We start from the raw sequence: 15,671 nt of genomic DNA on the forward strand, positions 1-15,671 counted from the left end.
TTTGAAAGCCTGTACCTACTCCTGCAATCTAAAAAATGGTGTGTAGGCGACTATATAGGGTTTTGCTTTGGTCAAACCCCTTGTTTTGGTGATTTACACATCCACAAATAGCCAATAAAGTATTGAAAAGTGTGTGTGCCCTATAATCATGAGTTTGCAAGATCCTAACGAACTAAAATGCAAAACTAGAGTTCTACCCTATGTTTGGAGTAAAAACCCTCAATGAACATATTGTAAATGCTTCAAATCACAAATGCAATATGGATCTAAAGAAATAATGCAAATCTGAAAATGAATGACATGTAGATCTAAAAAATCACATAAAGATATGAAAATAAGTTGAAATCATACCAAACCCTAAGGGAGAGGCACAAGCCAATCGACAATCGGTGATCTCCTTATTATTATTCAACGTCTCCTAAGCTTCAATGGATGTTGAAAAATGTTGATGAATACTTGATGAATGATGAAATTGCTGATTATAGGCTCCACATAAAAAAATCACTTTCACTTCATAAGAGGTTCCTTCAATTGCTAGTGAAAGGAGATCCTTCAAAAGAGGAAAGAAAATGTTATATATATGAAGACCTAACTTTAATTTTGATCATAGGCCGACCTAGAATTGATAAAATTTCACACAAATTGGGAGTTGAACATTATAATACCACCAAAATAAGATCTCAAAATTTGGGGAGAAAAAGTCAGGACTGATGTTGTGGCATCACACTAGTCCAACCAATTGTTTTGAAAATTTCCAAGGATGAAAAATATCATAATTACAAAGTCAAATCCATTTGGAGATAGTTTTGACACATCTAGAAAACCTCTTGTTTGTGGCATTTATCTATTTGACTTTTGGGGTATTTTAATATTATTTTAAATTGAAGTGTTTTTAATTAGTTTCTAAGTTATCACTAGCTTTTCCCTCCATTTTAGGCACCTAAAATGAAATAATAAAACATGAATGGAATGCCAATGGACACTTTACTTATGAACACTTCCTTAAGAATCCAAATTGAGTAAATTAATTCATTTTCACCTTATAATATGCCATTTAATCCCTTCAACCTTTGAAACCTTCAAATTATTTATTAATACTTTTAAAATCACATTAAACACCATGTTTGCTCTTATTTTAAAAATGGAAGACAAGTCTTGATAAAAATAATATTTTATCCTTGAACACTACAAAATTTCACACAAATTGGGATTTGAACATTATAATACCACCAAATTAAGATCTCAAAATTTGGGGAGAAAAAGTCAGGACTAATGTTGTGGCATCACACTAGTCCAACCAATTGTTTTAAAAATTTATAAGGATGCAAAATATCGTAATTACAAAGTCAAATCCATCTTGATGCATCAATCCAAGATGTTTAGATATGCGAAAATGAGCCTTGAAGGTCAAAATAGGCCTTTATTAAGATTTAATTCAATTTATTAATTAAAGAAGATGAAATAAAAAGGGCCACACTTAGGGTTAAGGGCCCAATTTTATAATGTGTGGAATGATAAGAGAGGACCTTAGATTTAATTAAATTAATTAATCAAATGATTAAAAGATTTCTAAAATGCAAAATGTAACACACTAAGGCGGGTGCTAACCCTGTATGTGAAATTGGACAACCCTAAATAAGGTTGTACAATTTACGATGCTACAATAAGAAAGAGAATATTATAATTTTTTTCCAAACGTGTCCTTTGTAGTATCAATGATGAGTGTATCACTCATCTCTTCTTTCAATTTCATTTTTTGTGGTTATTTGGAGATAGTTTTGACACATCTAGAAAACCTCTTGTTCATGGCATTTCTCTATTTGACTTTTGAGTTATTTTAATATGTCCACTTTCTTTTTATTATATTCTTTTGGTGATCTAGGATATTCATCCTATCTTATATCTTTGATAAATTTGGTTTGAAAGTAATTTCTAAGTCTTCTAAGGTCTTTAGAGACTTATTAGCTACGTTTGAGAGAAGATCTTATCTTCAATAAGAGAAACTTTAGGGGCTAGTGTCTATGGATGAATGATGAACACCATACAATAGTAATATTATGAGGAAACTTGATTTGGGTCATTTTATTAAATCTACTCCTAGTTATATGATCAAATATTCTAATAAGGTAAATATAGATGGTAAATGCTCTCCTTATCCTTTGAGTTTTTTCAAAATTATTATTGGTAGTTTTTTTTTTGTGGCAAACCAAGTTTTGTAGGAATAGGCTAAGTTAGATTGGATAGTGTTGATCTGGTTAGTTTATTTCTTTCTTCTATTATGGGGATCAAAATCAATAATTAGATGGAGATTTGGGCACTAATTATGGCTCTTAAAAAATATTGTGAGTTGGGTTGGAAAAAGATAATTTGTGAGATGGATTCTATGTTTTTGGTCTTCCTTTTAGATAATGAAATGTTTCAAGAGTCTTCTTGGTGGTTGGTTTCTTATGTTGAAAAAATTCATTTTTCACAAAATTTTGAGCCTATCTCCTTTATTCAAATCCCTAGAGAATGTAATGCTATCATGGATTGTTAAGCTAAATGAACCTTTGATTTCAATCACACTTAGAAAGTCACTAGTTGAACATCCTTTTCTTCTACTCAATGTTCATAGTTTCTTCAACTCCTTCATAATAATTTGGTTTGTTTCTTCTTGATATGTAACGTTTTATTTATTTCATTATTTCTTTTAATTTTTGGAGGTGGTGGGTTTATTAAAACCCTCCTTGAATTATTACTCTTTAAACTTTAATGATATTTATTGTTATTTGAAAATCATTATATAATTTTATTTGATTCTTTAATTAAGAAATTTAAATTACAAAATTGTTGATTATTCTTAAATATTAAATTATATAATTTAATAAAAGACTTTTTTACGTTTTGAGAATTTTATCTTCATAGAAATCACTTTTGAGCTCGTGAACGTAGTCTGAACTTTCAAGCTTGACATTTTATTTAAAACTATTTTAATTCTCTGTGCGATTTATTTGTTTTTCAAGACAGTTACAGTTTTTCCTTTCTTGTACGTAAACCATTAAAAACATTATACAAGTTTAGCCTCATCTTTCATGTCACTCGACATGTATATATAAATCGTTTTCAAAATTTTGTTGTTTTTCTGTGATGCCAGAAATATTTCGTATGATATAGATAGGAACCGTTGACAACAATGCATTCAAACAGAAAACCAGTTCCTTAAATAAAGTTGTTAGCTGGCACTTTCACATCCTCTTGAAATGCTTGTGTCCTTACAAAGCTTATCGAGCAACATTCTTCATTATCCAATTATACATCGTCACATGCAGCTTACTGAACTCACAAGTTATGTGGATCTGTTGATGATTAATCTATCAAACCTTCAGTCAAAATTAACTCCTATTCAAAGATAAAAGAATGGCAATTAGAACATAAATGATCTTGTTTCTCCCACAATGGAAGAATGGTAGATGCCAACTACTCACTATGATGTATCTTGGGCGAAACGTTATTCAATGTAGAAAATCAGATTGGATCGAAGTATAATAGGAGTGAAGCAATGAATGACCCAAGTCTGAACTTTCTCTTTTGTTTGTTTTGGGTGAATAGGATAGAGTAGACGTGCCGTGGTCGGGACGAAAGCACATTCCATTGAAGGCGAAGTAGAGTAATGATTATCATTCGTTGATAAATCACACCTTTGCCTTAGTCAATGCAGCTTTACTCCACCTGGTATCTATCTCTATGGAACCATTTCCTTGCCTTCGCCAGTGAAAATAGACTCCTATTATGGCGACGTCTACTGAGACATCATGATGCATGTTTGATAATTGTTAATTAAATGAAAATTAAAAATATGTTGTATTTTGATTTTTAATCAGTTAATAATTATAATAGAAAATGTACTGTGAGGTTTGGATAGATAATATGTTATTTTATTCTAATTTTGTTAATATATTATAGTTAGAAGTTGAATATCTTTCAACAAATGAGAACGAAAGGTATGTGAGTATGGAAAATGTCAAAGTGCCTTTCTTCTAAGAGTGTGGAGTATTCGATGGCCATATGTTTTTGCTTTTGATTTCTAAAATTATTTATCGGCTAATTGTGTAATGCTATAATTTGAAATGTAGAATGGAAACAAACAAGAATAAAAGTTTCTATTCAAATCAAACAAAATATCAAGTAGAGCCCCCAATGAAGTCCAAAATAATGCAACAACACCATGTTACCATAGAAGCTCCAATGGAATTTGATTTTCTTTTATGATAGTCAGATTGAGGATTCTCTTTGTGTGAAGGATTCTATTTTGACAACATGTATTAGCTCAACATGTGATGATTAAATGATTAAGAGTGTGTCTCAATTTATATTTTTTCTAGGAGAGACAATTGATGGTTGAGATGCAATGGATGTCAATGATAGAGAATGAATAATAAGATTTCCCTAGGATTAAGGATATAATGAAAGGTTGAGATATAATTTGTTGGAATGTGAAAGGCCAGAATGCATTTACTAAAATTAGTTCAAGTTGTTACAACTATGAGAGACACAAGGGACAAGTGAACTTATGACTATTTTGTTCTTGGAGTTTCAATAGAGAGAATATTCAAACTATTAGGATAAGTGTTGTTAGGTGTCGCTGATTTTTCTAATTGGAGATAATATAGTTAAGATTAAATAATAATACTATTAAATTATTTTAGCCATGTGTTAAGTAGAAAATAATTATAAATAATAATAAAATTATGTAATAATATGAGGTGAGATGGAAATGGAACTAATAAAATAATAAAATAATTAATTATATGAAAAAATAAGGTAAAGTAGATTTATATATGTGATGTATTTGATTGATTAAAACAAAAGTATGCTAGAAACATATTAAGGTGTCTATATTTTCTCCCTCTTTAATACAATGTAATGACTAAATGGAAATCTGTCAAAGAAGAATATTTAGTAGGATGGAATGGATCTTTGATGGTATATTGCTCTAGTCACTCAAGGATAATGATGGAAGTGAGTTGTGATCCCTTAGGACAACTATTGGCAAAAATGGAGCCCAAGAGGTTTCTTGAAAAGACAAATGATGATAAAAAGGCGTGTCATGATGGATAAAATAATATTTGAGAAAAATTATGTTGTGAACATGTCCATACCATGGATATAGATTTGATGATGGATGAAAAATTAACATACTAATCGATGTTGTTAAGATGATTGGATGATCAGAATCTAGATTGCATGGTTGTACATGACTAATGATGATTATCACACACCGATGTATAACCCAACTAAATTGATATGACTTTGGTGGAAAGAAGATGGATGAATGATGATATGATTATAAAAATATAAATGGATGAAGGATGCATACTATCAAAGTAACTTCACATGCAAATATAAACTTATTATTTTCTCTAAGACTAGCGTTATGCATTATTAAATAATATATTATGATGATGATATGCCATGTTAATATAAAATTCTAAAAAAATGAGAAAGATAATATGAAATATGTTGCAAATTGAGAAGTCAAGATTGGGGGGTCTTATCAAACTCCCCAATATTGCATCCTTAACATATTATCCAATCCATATTAACAAATTTGAAACAAATCTTAAAATATATCTTTATTGCAAAATTCTTCAAGAAAAATTATATATATGGAGGATTTCAACAAGAGAAAAAATTAAATTTTTTACAAAGTTTCTAGGAACTTCATGCCTAAAACTCTTCAAATCTTCAAGCCTTCACACTTTCTTGGCTTCACTCCTCTTTTAAAACTTGATATTTTTACTCATCCTACAACTCTCATGGCTACCTTAAACACCACAAAAAGACCCAAAAAATTCTTCTTTATCTTCTTTTATATTTTTCCTCTTGGTAAGCTATTTGTCTACACTTTTTTCTATGCAATTATGTGAAACAACCTACAAGTTCTTTGACCAACCTTTCTCTTTCTAATTGCTACTTCTTAAAACCATTTAAGGATTCATTTGATAGATATTAGAACCCTTGAGAGGAATAAAAAAAAGGTACCCAAATCTACCCTTTCATTTTTCTACAATTGTCTTTTAAACTTACTATGTATGTGATTAAAATTCTTCAGCAAATGCTTCCTAATGTGACACACAAGCTTGATAAACTATATAAAATGAATTGATGTTGTAAATCCATTTGAAAAATGAATTAAAAAATAACCAATTCATGTTATTTGGTAATTGAAACTTGTTTTTAATTTATTTCTAAAATCATTGGCTTTTCCCTCCATTTTAGGCACCTAAAATGAAATAATAAAACAAGAATGGAATGCAAATGAAAACTTTCCTTATGAAATATTACTAAAGAATAGAAATTGAGTAAATTAATTAATTTTTACATAATAATATGCCAATTAATCCCTTTAACCTTTGAAACCTTCAAATTATTTAATATAATACTTTTAAAATCACAATAAACACCATGTTTGCCATTGATTTAAAAAATGAAAGCCAAGTCTTAATAAAATTAATATTTAATCCTTGAACACTAAAAAATATACTCTTGAAGCTACTACCTATACCAAAAATTCCAAACATTAACATGAATAGATTTTTTTTTGGTGATGTAGGATTACTAGTGAGCTCATATGCACCTACATCAGACACACTAGGTAAGAAGTTTTTGAAATATAGCTCACAAATTAAGTTGAGTAGTAATACTATCCTTTCAAGTTAAAACAACTTGGAGCATACTCCTATGTGGGAATACATACCACGATTTATCTTTATTTCTTTTTCTTCTTCCAACATCTTTGTTGTATACTGGCCATCCTCCACCAAGTTTGCACATTCGTCTGATTTTCTTTCCTAAACTTGCATTCACCATGAACCATACTCCTCTTACAAAGAATTTATTCTCTCATCTCCTCCTTCGTTTGATACAACCCACCATTATCTATCCCCATCCATGAAAGTCTCACATCATCGACATAAAAAACTATAATATTTTCATAAAACTACATACCTTCAACTCTAGAGAGATTTAAATATTTCATATTCTCTTCTTGACAGACGTCAACCCTCAATATTTAAATTTAAGTAAAATTAATTTCATCACAAAATATAATAAACTTTATGTCTTCTTTCATTTCTGAAAATTTTCCCTCATCACCATCAATTATAATTATCATCTTCTCATCCCTTGCTACAATGCTCATCTTCTCATCTCCATTAGTAATATTTCCAAGAAATTCTTCTTATATTGACAATAATCCCTCTTTATCCTCTTTATTTGTTTCAACCTCCTCAAACTCTATCACTACAACATCTTCATCTACAACAACTACCACACAATCTTCTCCTACAAACAATTATGTTGTCTTCTTTACCTTCTCTTTTAGTAGGAGAGCTTATCCACCTGCACCAATCAACTCATCATACTTAGTATTCTCAAATTTCATCATATCAATTACAACCTCTTTGTTTCCCACTTTTGGTGATTTCCCATATTCATTCATTGCTACATCCATTTCCTCTTTTCTGCTGTTTTCCATTTCCTTCTAATAGACAATAAAAGAGGGGTAAAAATTAAATGAAATCAAAGAAAGAACAACAACAAAAGAGGGCAAACGGCCCAACACAGAACAACTACATCATAGACCTATCATGACTAACAAGCTGATCCAACTCCTGGGATATCTCAGGAGAGAGTTGTCCCCTATCTTCAATAGACCAAACCTCCCCAAACTCATTGGCCCACTTGGCCAAACAGTCAGCCACCCTATTCCATTCCCTGGGAATATGTCGGAAGGTGACAGACACAAAAAACTCACAAAGCAAGAGAATCTGACAGATAATCATCTAAAGATACCAACTAAGACCATCACAGCTATGCTGATTCAATAAAGTCACCACAACTTGGGAATTAGACTCAAACACAATGTGTTTCCAACCAAGAGAACAACAACTCTAAAGAAACCAAGATAGCCAGAGCCTCCATATAATTGTCCGTATGAAAACCCTTATATATAGAAAAAAGAAATTGAACTTTCCTCAAACTATCTCGTGCCACACCATAAATACCAACATGACTAGGATTGCCTCTTGACGACCCATCTGTGTTGACCTTGAGGATACTAGGAGGAGGGGGGCTCCAGTTACCAACTCTAGAGATCTTCCACAGAGGGTGACGACATCGATTTCTAAAGAGCTATCTAGTCCTCTACATACCATAATCCTGAATATCCCTCTAAAGAGGAAGATTAAAATCGTTACATATATCAATCTCCCTAGAAGCAATGCCTTCAGACAAATCACATTTAGCCATAACAGTCTCTCGAAGAGAATGGATAATTTTCCACCATACATGCTGAATAGCTAACCAAGCATCCTGAAAAATCCGATGATTCCTCTCGACCCAAATGTGCCAAATAATAAAAGAGGGCCCTAAAGACCAAAAAAAATTAAGAAAAGGGGTTTGAACTAGAGCTTGGCCCCAACGCTTCCAAAATTCGGCAAGGGAAGAAGCATGCCAACAATTGTATTTCCAATAGTCCCACCAGGAGTGCCAAATCCACTGAGAAAAAGATCAATGAAAGAAAAGATGGGAGAGTGTCTCCTCACTATTACATCACATAACACACATAAAAGGCACACCTCTCTTACACAAATTGTCCCAAGTAAGACACCTTTTCTAAACCACCAACCATAGAAAAAAGTTACATTTGGGCCAGCAAAAATTATTCCACACATGGTTTCACCAAGGAACCTCCTCCCCAACATAAATTTGACAAATAAACTGCTTATAACCTATAGCAAAATAATATTTCCCCGAAGAATCACTACCACAAGCTAAAATATCTGAATCGGATAAAGAATTAGAATCACGTGAGGATAAAATTTTAGCTAACTCTTTCCAAGCATCTTTAGAGCTGCCAGGTAGCCACTCATCATGACGCTTCCATCTATAACCAATGGCCAACCCAAAATGTTGAATAGTCTTGTAATGTCCAACCGTAGTCCAACCAGCAACCACAAAGATATCATAAAGAGGTTGAAGATGAGGATACACAGAAAGAATGGGGGGATTTCCATCCCAAGAGTCCAACCCAGAAAGAGCCTCAGATCCTTTATTACAAATCCAAAAGAGCCCATTCTTAATAAGTTGAGCCCCAGTCTTCAGAGTATGCCATATCAGAGAACCCCTACTCTCCAACTGGCAACAAGGAACATCCCAGCTGTGAATGGGACCCAAGTACTTATAGGTAAGGATACGAGCCCACACCTGATGCTGATTCATACACCACCACTAGTATAACTTAGCAGCTAGAACCTTGTTGTGCAAAACTGCAAAGCAAAGACCAAGGCCATCCTCATACTTAGGTCGACAAAAAGAATCCCACTTCACCAAACTCCACTTTGAAGACTGTAAATTACCTCCCCAGAGGAATTAACAAGATAGAGCATCAAATTCCTTGAGGAAATACATTGGAGTAGCCTACACAAAACCCCCATAAACAGGAAGAGCCTGAATCACAAATTGAAGAAGTGAAACATGAGCCATAGTAGAAAGCCAATGGTGAGTCCAATGATTGACCTTCCGGTGAAACTTATCCATAAGATCCTACCAAAAGGGTCTAGGCTGATGACCAACCACCAAAGGAATCCCCAAATAGATGAAAGGGAGAGATTTAATCTAAAACCTTAGGATAGTAGCTATTTGGTGTAGGGGCACTTAACAATTTTTGTTAACTTTGTTTCCAGGATGTTGGAATCATGTTTTTAGTTTTTTAATAAGGCCAAGAGGCCATTGGGTGTGTGCTCAAATGATTGTAAGGGCCCTAAGAGTCTTTGTTTGGCCAATGTTGGCATGTGAGCTCTTAAGGGAACCAGGTAGAGCATTTAATAGGATAAGTTGTTTTTAGGTTAATGTAGGTTGGTTGATGTTGTTTTTAGGTTGTTAAGGTCATATGAGTCATTTGAAGGTGACCGAGTTTGGGTTTGAGCAAAGTTGCTCGCCTATGCAACAAATTGCCAAAGTTGCAAAAGTTGCTCATAGCAACTTTGCAACATTTTCATACATCAATGGCTAGTTGGTTGACACAAGCAGTTGTGAGTGTGTGTAACTAATCCAAGGCTAGTATAAAGCATGGAAAGATTGATGATAATTGATTATTGAAGATTTGAAGGAAATAAACTAATTTGCTTTCCCATTTGGTGTGTTTTTCTGAGTTACTGCCCGTTCTTTACAGGTTTGTATGGCCTGTATGGATTGACACATCCAAAATAGGGTCATGGATTGTTATAATGGTGTATTAACTTCATTTTGTTTTTTATTTTGAGTCTTGAAGTGTTGTAGTTTGTGAATAAACTTTATTTTGTTGTAGGCAGGTTTAAGAGCCCTAAAAACTAGGGTTTTGAGAGAAAAATGGCTCCAACCTAGCGTTCCAAGGTGGATGCCCACTCTGAAACCTTGTGGAATGTTGGGTTGCATTGTATACTATGTTTTATTTTTTGTTTTGAGATAGGGGAATCCAAATCAAATATTTTCCACCATACCCTAAGCTTGGCAGGTTGAGTTGGCAAGCATTAGGAATCATGGATAGCGGCCTTAATTGGGTGGATCCAGTGGGTGGAGGTGAAGAATGATTAGTTTGAAATTAAATATGGAGGTACAGACATTAAATCAAGATTAGTTCACAAGGGAAATCAGACCGGTGAAGGAGTTTTGACCAATCCCTACCTTTTAGGCCTAGAAAGGGGCAATTAGGCCTAATTCAACTGGTAAGGGTTAGATATGTTAATGACAATACCCACCTCTGGCTTTGAGATATTGTATGTGAACCCCAAAAGGTTGTCTAGAGTGTAAAAGAGTTCATAAGGTTGTTAATGAAGTTTAGCAGATAAATGAAGAATTCCTCACTGACAAGGCTACTAGAATTAGGTCTCCTATTAGGCCTAAAAGTGCAGTGTGTGGATAAAACACCAAACTAGTAAATGTCTAAAGCACTTGAGAAAGGAGTAGGGTTGGAAATCCATCCAAAATCACCCATCCTTATGTGTGTAGTGTGAGGAATGAAGATCCTGTGGTAGAGGGGTTGAACTCTCAGGTTGAGTATGAAAGGGAGTGGGAAAACAAGGTCTCCTAACCAAGAAAATGGAACTCACAAAACAACAAGTTCTTATCCTAGCCTAAGGACCTTGGGAAGGTCACAAAGGGTAAGTATTGTAGACCCTTGGAGGGTGTGAGGTGTAGAATCATTGGATGGTTCTTGTGTAGCTTGGAAGAGATACCTAGACAAGGTAGCACAAATAGATTAAGAGTCAATCCACTCTACATCACTATTCTTCGTTGAATAGGAATAGGAGTATTAAAAAAGGATATAGAAGACTTATAGTCATTTTCTCACTTCCCCGACACAACTAAATAAATATCCAATAAGTTTCTAATAGACTCAGCCTCTTGAATACGGGCTAGTCAAATAAGAGTTGTGGCATCCACAAACTAGAGGTGTGAAAGCTTGGGAAGACCAACACCCCGATCCCACCCCCAAATCAAACCTTGGGAAACGTTCAAGGCCCTTAGCCATGATGATAAAAAGGTATGGTGAAAGAGGGTCACCTTTCCGCAAACCTCTAGAAGCTCCAAATAATTGAGATGGATCCCCATTAATAAGAACAAAAAAAGATTTTAAAGGTCACATAGCTTATAACCCAGCTGGTCCACTCCGAGTTGAAACCAAAGGCTAGAATAACCTTGCACAAGAAGCTCCATTTCACCCTATCATAAGCTTTTGCCATACCAAGTTTGATAAACATATCTTTCTCCTTAGACACAGACATGGAGTGAAGGACTTCAAAAGCAATAACAACCCCATCCAGAATTTGCCGCCTAGCCATAAAACCTCCCTATTCATTAGAAATAAAAGAAGGAAGCCATATATTGAGCCCTTCTGCAATAAATTTGGTGATGATATTATAAACGACATTGCATAAAGCAATAGGATGAAAAAAATCAAGCTAAGAAGCACCATCCTTTTTAGGGATAAGAACTAAGAAAGTAGAATTCATAGCCCAAAGCATCTAATTACTATCATGAGACTCTTGGACAACTGCCAACAGATCCAACTTTATGATGTCCCAAAATTCTTGAAAGAATTCAATAGGAAAGCCATCAGGTCTAGGATCTTTACCTATAGCAATCCCCAAAAAAACTTTCTCTAATTTTGATAAAGACACCTGGTGGATAAGAGACTCATTCATCATGTCAGTAACCACTAAAGGAATACAAGAAAGAATCAAAGTTTCCTCCACCAGAGTTAGGGGCACATCATCAAAGAAAAGGGAAGAATAATACTGAAAGGTTTCACGAGACATTGCCTGAAGACAAGTAAGATGGATGCTCTAAGAATTAATTAGGGAAGAAATAACACTCCTCTGCTGATGAGCCTGAATAGACTTGTGAAAAAAGGCAGTATTATGATCACCTTCCTAAAGCCAGTCAACCCTAGCCTTCTATTTCTAGAAGATCTCCTCCCTAATCTCCCACTCCTCCAAGTCCTTCAAAGCTTGATACTTTGCCATACCCAACTCAATAGTAAAACCAAGGTCTCAGATTTGTCAAGTTATGAAATTAAGGCACACTTGAGCTTCTCTTTTCCTACGAGAAAGATTGCCAAAACACCTCCTATTACATATTTTAAGATGGTATTTCACAAACTGTAAATTCTTAACAAAAGTATACATAGCTGTTCCATAGACTGTTCTCCCCTCATGCCACCACTGAACCATGAGGTCATGAAGAGACTCATCCTTGAGCCACATGAGCTGAAACTTAAAAGGAGGATTCTTAGAGCCACTAACAAAACTAGTAGAAAACTTAATAGGCCAATGATCAGAACCCTGCCAGTCCATAATTTATGAAGAGGAAAGCACCCTATCACCAATCCAAAAACAAGATACCAAAAATATATCCAATCTCTCTAAAATAGCCTCCTCCCCATATTTCCAATTATTCCAAGTAAACACCCAATTAGAAGGCTAGATATCAAATAAGCCAAGAAAATCAACATTCTCCTGAAAGAGAATAGAAGAAGGGCCCAATCTAGCAAGCCCCTCCTTTTCAACCAGACTAAGAATAGAGTTAAAGTCTCTAGCAAGGATCCAAGGAAGATAAGGGGCACAAGACTAGACATACCTAAGATGGGACCAGAGTTGAGCTTTACCTTGGATATCAATAGAATCATAAACATAGTAACTAGAATAACTTCATTTGATTGTAGACTAGAGGCAACTAGAGAAATAGAAGACTGACTAGAGATCCACCAAGAGGAGCAATCTTTCTTGGGTCCCAAAGAAGAGTCAGTCCACCTAAGCACCCCAAGGAATCAATACACTGACATTGGCCATTGGGCCACACCACCTGAGCACACTGAAACATGAAATCAACTGAAAGATTGGTCTCTTGAACACAAAATATATTTGGAAGATGAAAACCAACCAAATCCCGAATATATTTTTTCTGAGAGGGGCTATTGAATCCTCGCACATTCCAAGAGAGAATAATCATTTCAAGGATTGTGAAAAGTGAGAGTCAATAGGCCTCACCAACCTTGACTCCACCAACAAATCTCCGGTTGCATGCAACTTCTCCTGATTATGTTTTCGGTCCCACTTGGAAATATCCAAAGAACTCTTCTTGTGAGGCTACTGAAACAAACCCAAAGCCTAAGAAGGACCCCTACTCTTGGCAAATCTCATAGCCTTCATGGCCAAGTCTGCCACAAAAATATCCTCCTGCATGATCTCAAAATTCATTGGATTTTGCTCCTCCTGATTTGAAGTAATAACCTGATGTGCCTAAGGCCTCTGAGATGTTGGGACATCACAATGAACCCCTGTCAAGGCATCGAAACCCGCTTCTCTAGAAAACATATCAGTGGGAACACCTTCCTCGATTTCCAAAACCTCAAAATGATTGAACTCCTCCTCATTTTTCTTATGCTTAAGGGACTTCTTTTTCCCTCGTCCTTTAGTGCATGACTTAACCAACTCAAATCCATCCCCTCCAAAAACCCCCTCCGATACAGGAACTTTTCCTTTGTCTCCCTTATCCCCCGAAACCTGCGGAGTTTTAGAGGAAGTATTACCTGCAACAGGTTTATTAACACGAGGATAGTGAGGCTAAAGATACCCATATTCATGACAGACATGGCATCTAAATGGAAGGGGTTCATAATCTAGCTATTGAACCCAAGATGATGAACCTAAACAAATCTCCATAGAATCTGGCAAAGGGTTATTCAAATCCACCTCAACACGAATACGAGAAAACGAGATTACCTTCTTATCCTGGGTTTGTTGAGAAATCGCAGTTGGGGGTGAGTGCACAAAGATGGTGGTTAGAAAAGTGGACACCGCCCAAAAAAAATATGGAAAAACAAGCAGCGCGTACACAGTTCTAAAATTTTAATTCACTGCGTACACGCTTAGGTTTGTTATTCCCGAGCCTAGAGAAGGTAGCGCGTACGCGCTGCTTTTAGGAAAATGAGCGTGTACACACTACTCATAGTAAAATAAGTGCGTACGCACTAATAATCCAAAGATAACCGCGTACGCGGTGCCTATTAAAAAAAGTTAAAAAAAAAAAACTGGGTCTCATTTACCCGTGAATAGCGCATTTTTACTTCCTTTTTTTTTCATTTCCTCTCCTAAACCATGAATAGGGTGCTAAATTTCTCCTCTAGGCTATGGATCAAGGTTAGTTTTTGTTTATTTTTGTCTTTCTTTCCCGTTTGTTCAATTTTTTTTACATTTTGAATTTAATTTTATTAATTTTGATTAGGTTTTTTCATTTTTTGTTTCAAAAACCAGATTCTTCTAATCCACAACAAGAACAACCAAATGCACCTCCTGAAAACCCACAAGAACAACCCCCAATTCCTCCTTTTGACCGCACACCCAAAACATAGGAGCAATTAATTACTCAGTTAGGACAAAATACGTCTAAAATCAATAAACTGATTGTTAAATTGAAAACACCTAAACTTGAGCATCATCAATCCCTCACCACTAGCCTAGAAATATTATCCAGTGGTGCCATAGTTGTTTCCACACAAATTACCAAATGGAGAAGCTTTAGGGATAGGTGTTGTCAATTCTATGCCGATGGGCTATCATACGATGGAGTTAAAAAAAATAAAATTACTAAACAACAAATATGTGCCCTTTTTGTTGATCCGAAAACTAGTCAGTCATTACCTCTTAATGCAAAGAGGTTTCCCATACATTGGTGTACCACTGTGTAGATGAAGAATCTTTTTTGGCAGAGGTGGTGGATGGTCTTTGATGATCCACCTTGTAATAATTATGAGGTGCCATTATATTTTTTGAGAAAAGTATATTGTGAGTTTGTGCTCAATGTGCACCCCAAACTATTTTGACATGAGAGAGTTCCATGGTAGATGTGGTGGCTCTACCCAAGATAGACCTGGAGCCCATAGGCGATTACTCACAGAGAGTTGCTGCCCCCTAGCACCCAAACCCAAGGTGCATTAGGCTATCCCAGTAGAGTTGAAAGAGTCGATGGAGCTACAGACTCTTCAGGCAGCCACAACGTTGATTGGTGCCATCATCCAACATGGGACGTCATTAGCACACCCTATTGTATTGGATGATGAGCCATTAGGTGGTGACAGAGAGCCCATCCAA

Source organism: Cryptomeria japonica, chromosome 2, assembly GCF_030272615.1.
Source record: "Cryptomeria japonica chromosome 2, Sugi_1.0, whole genome shotgun sequence".
NCBI lineage: Eukaryota > Viridiplantae > Streptophyta > Pinopsida > Cupressales > Cupressaceae > Cryptomeria > Cryptomeria japonica.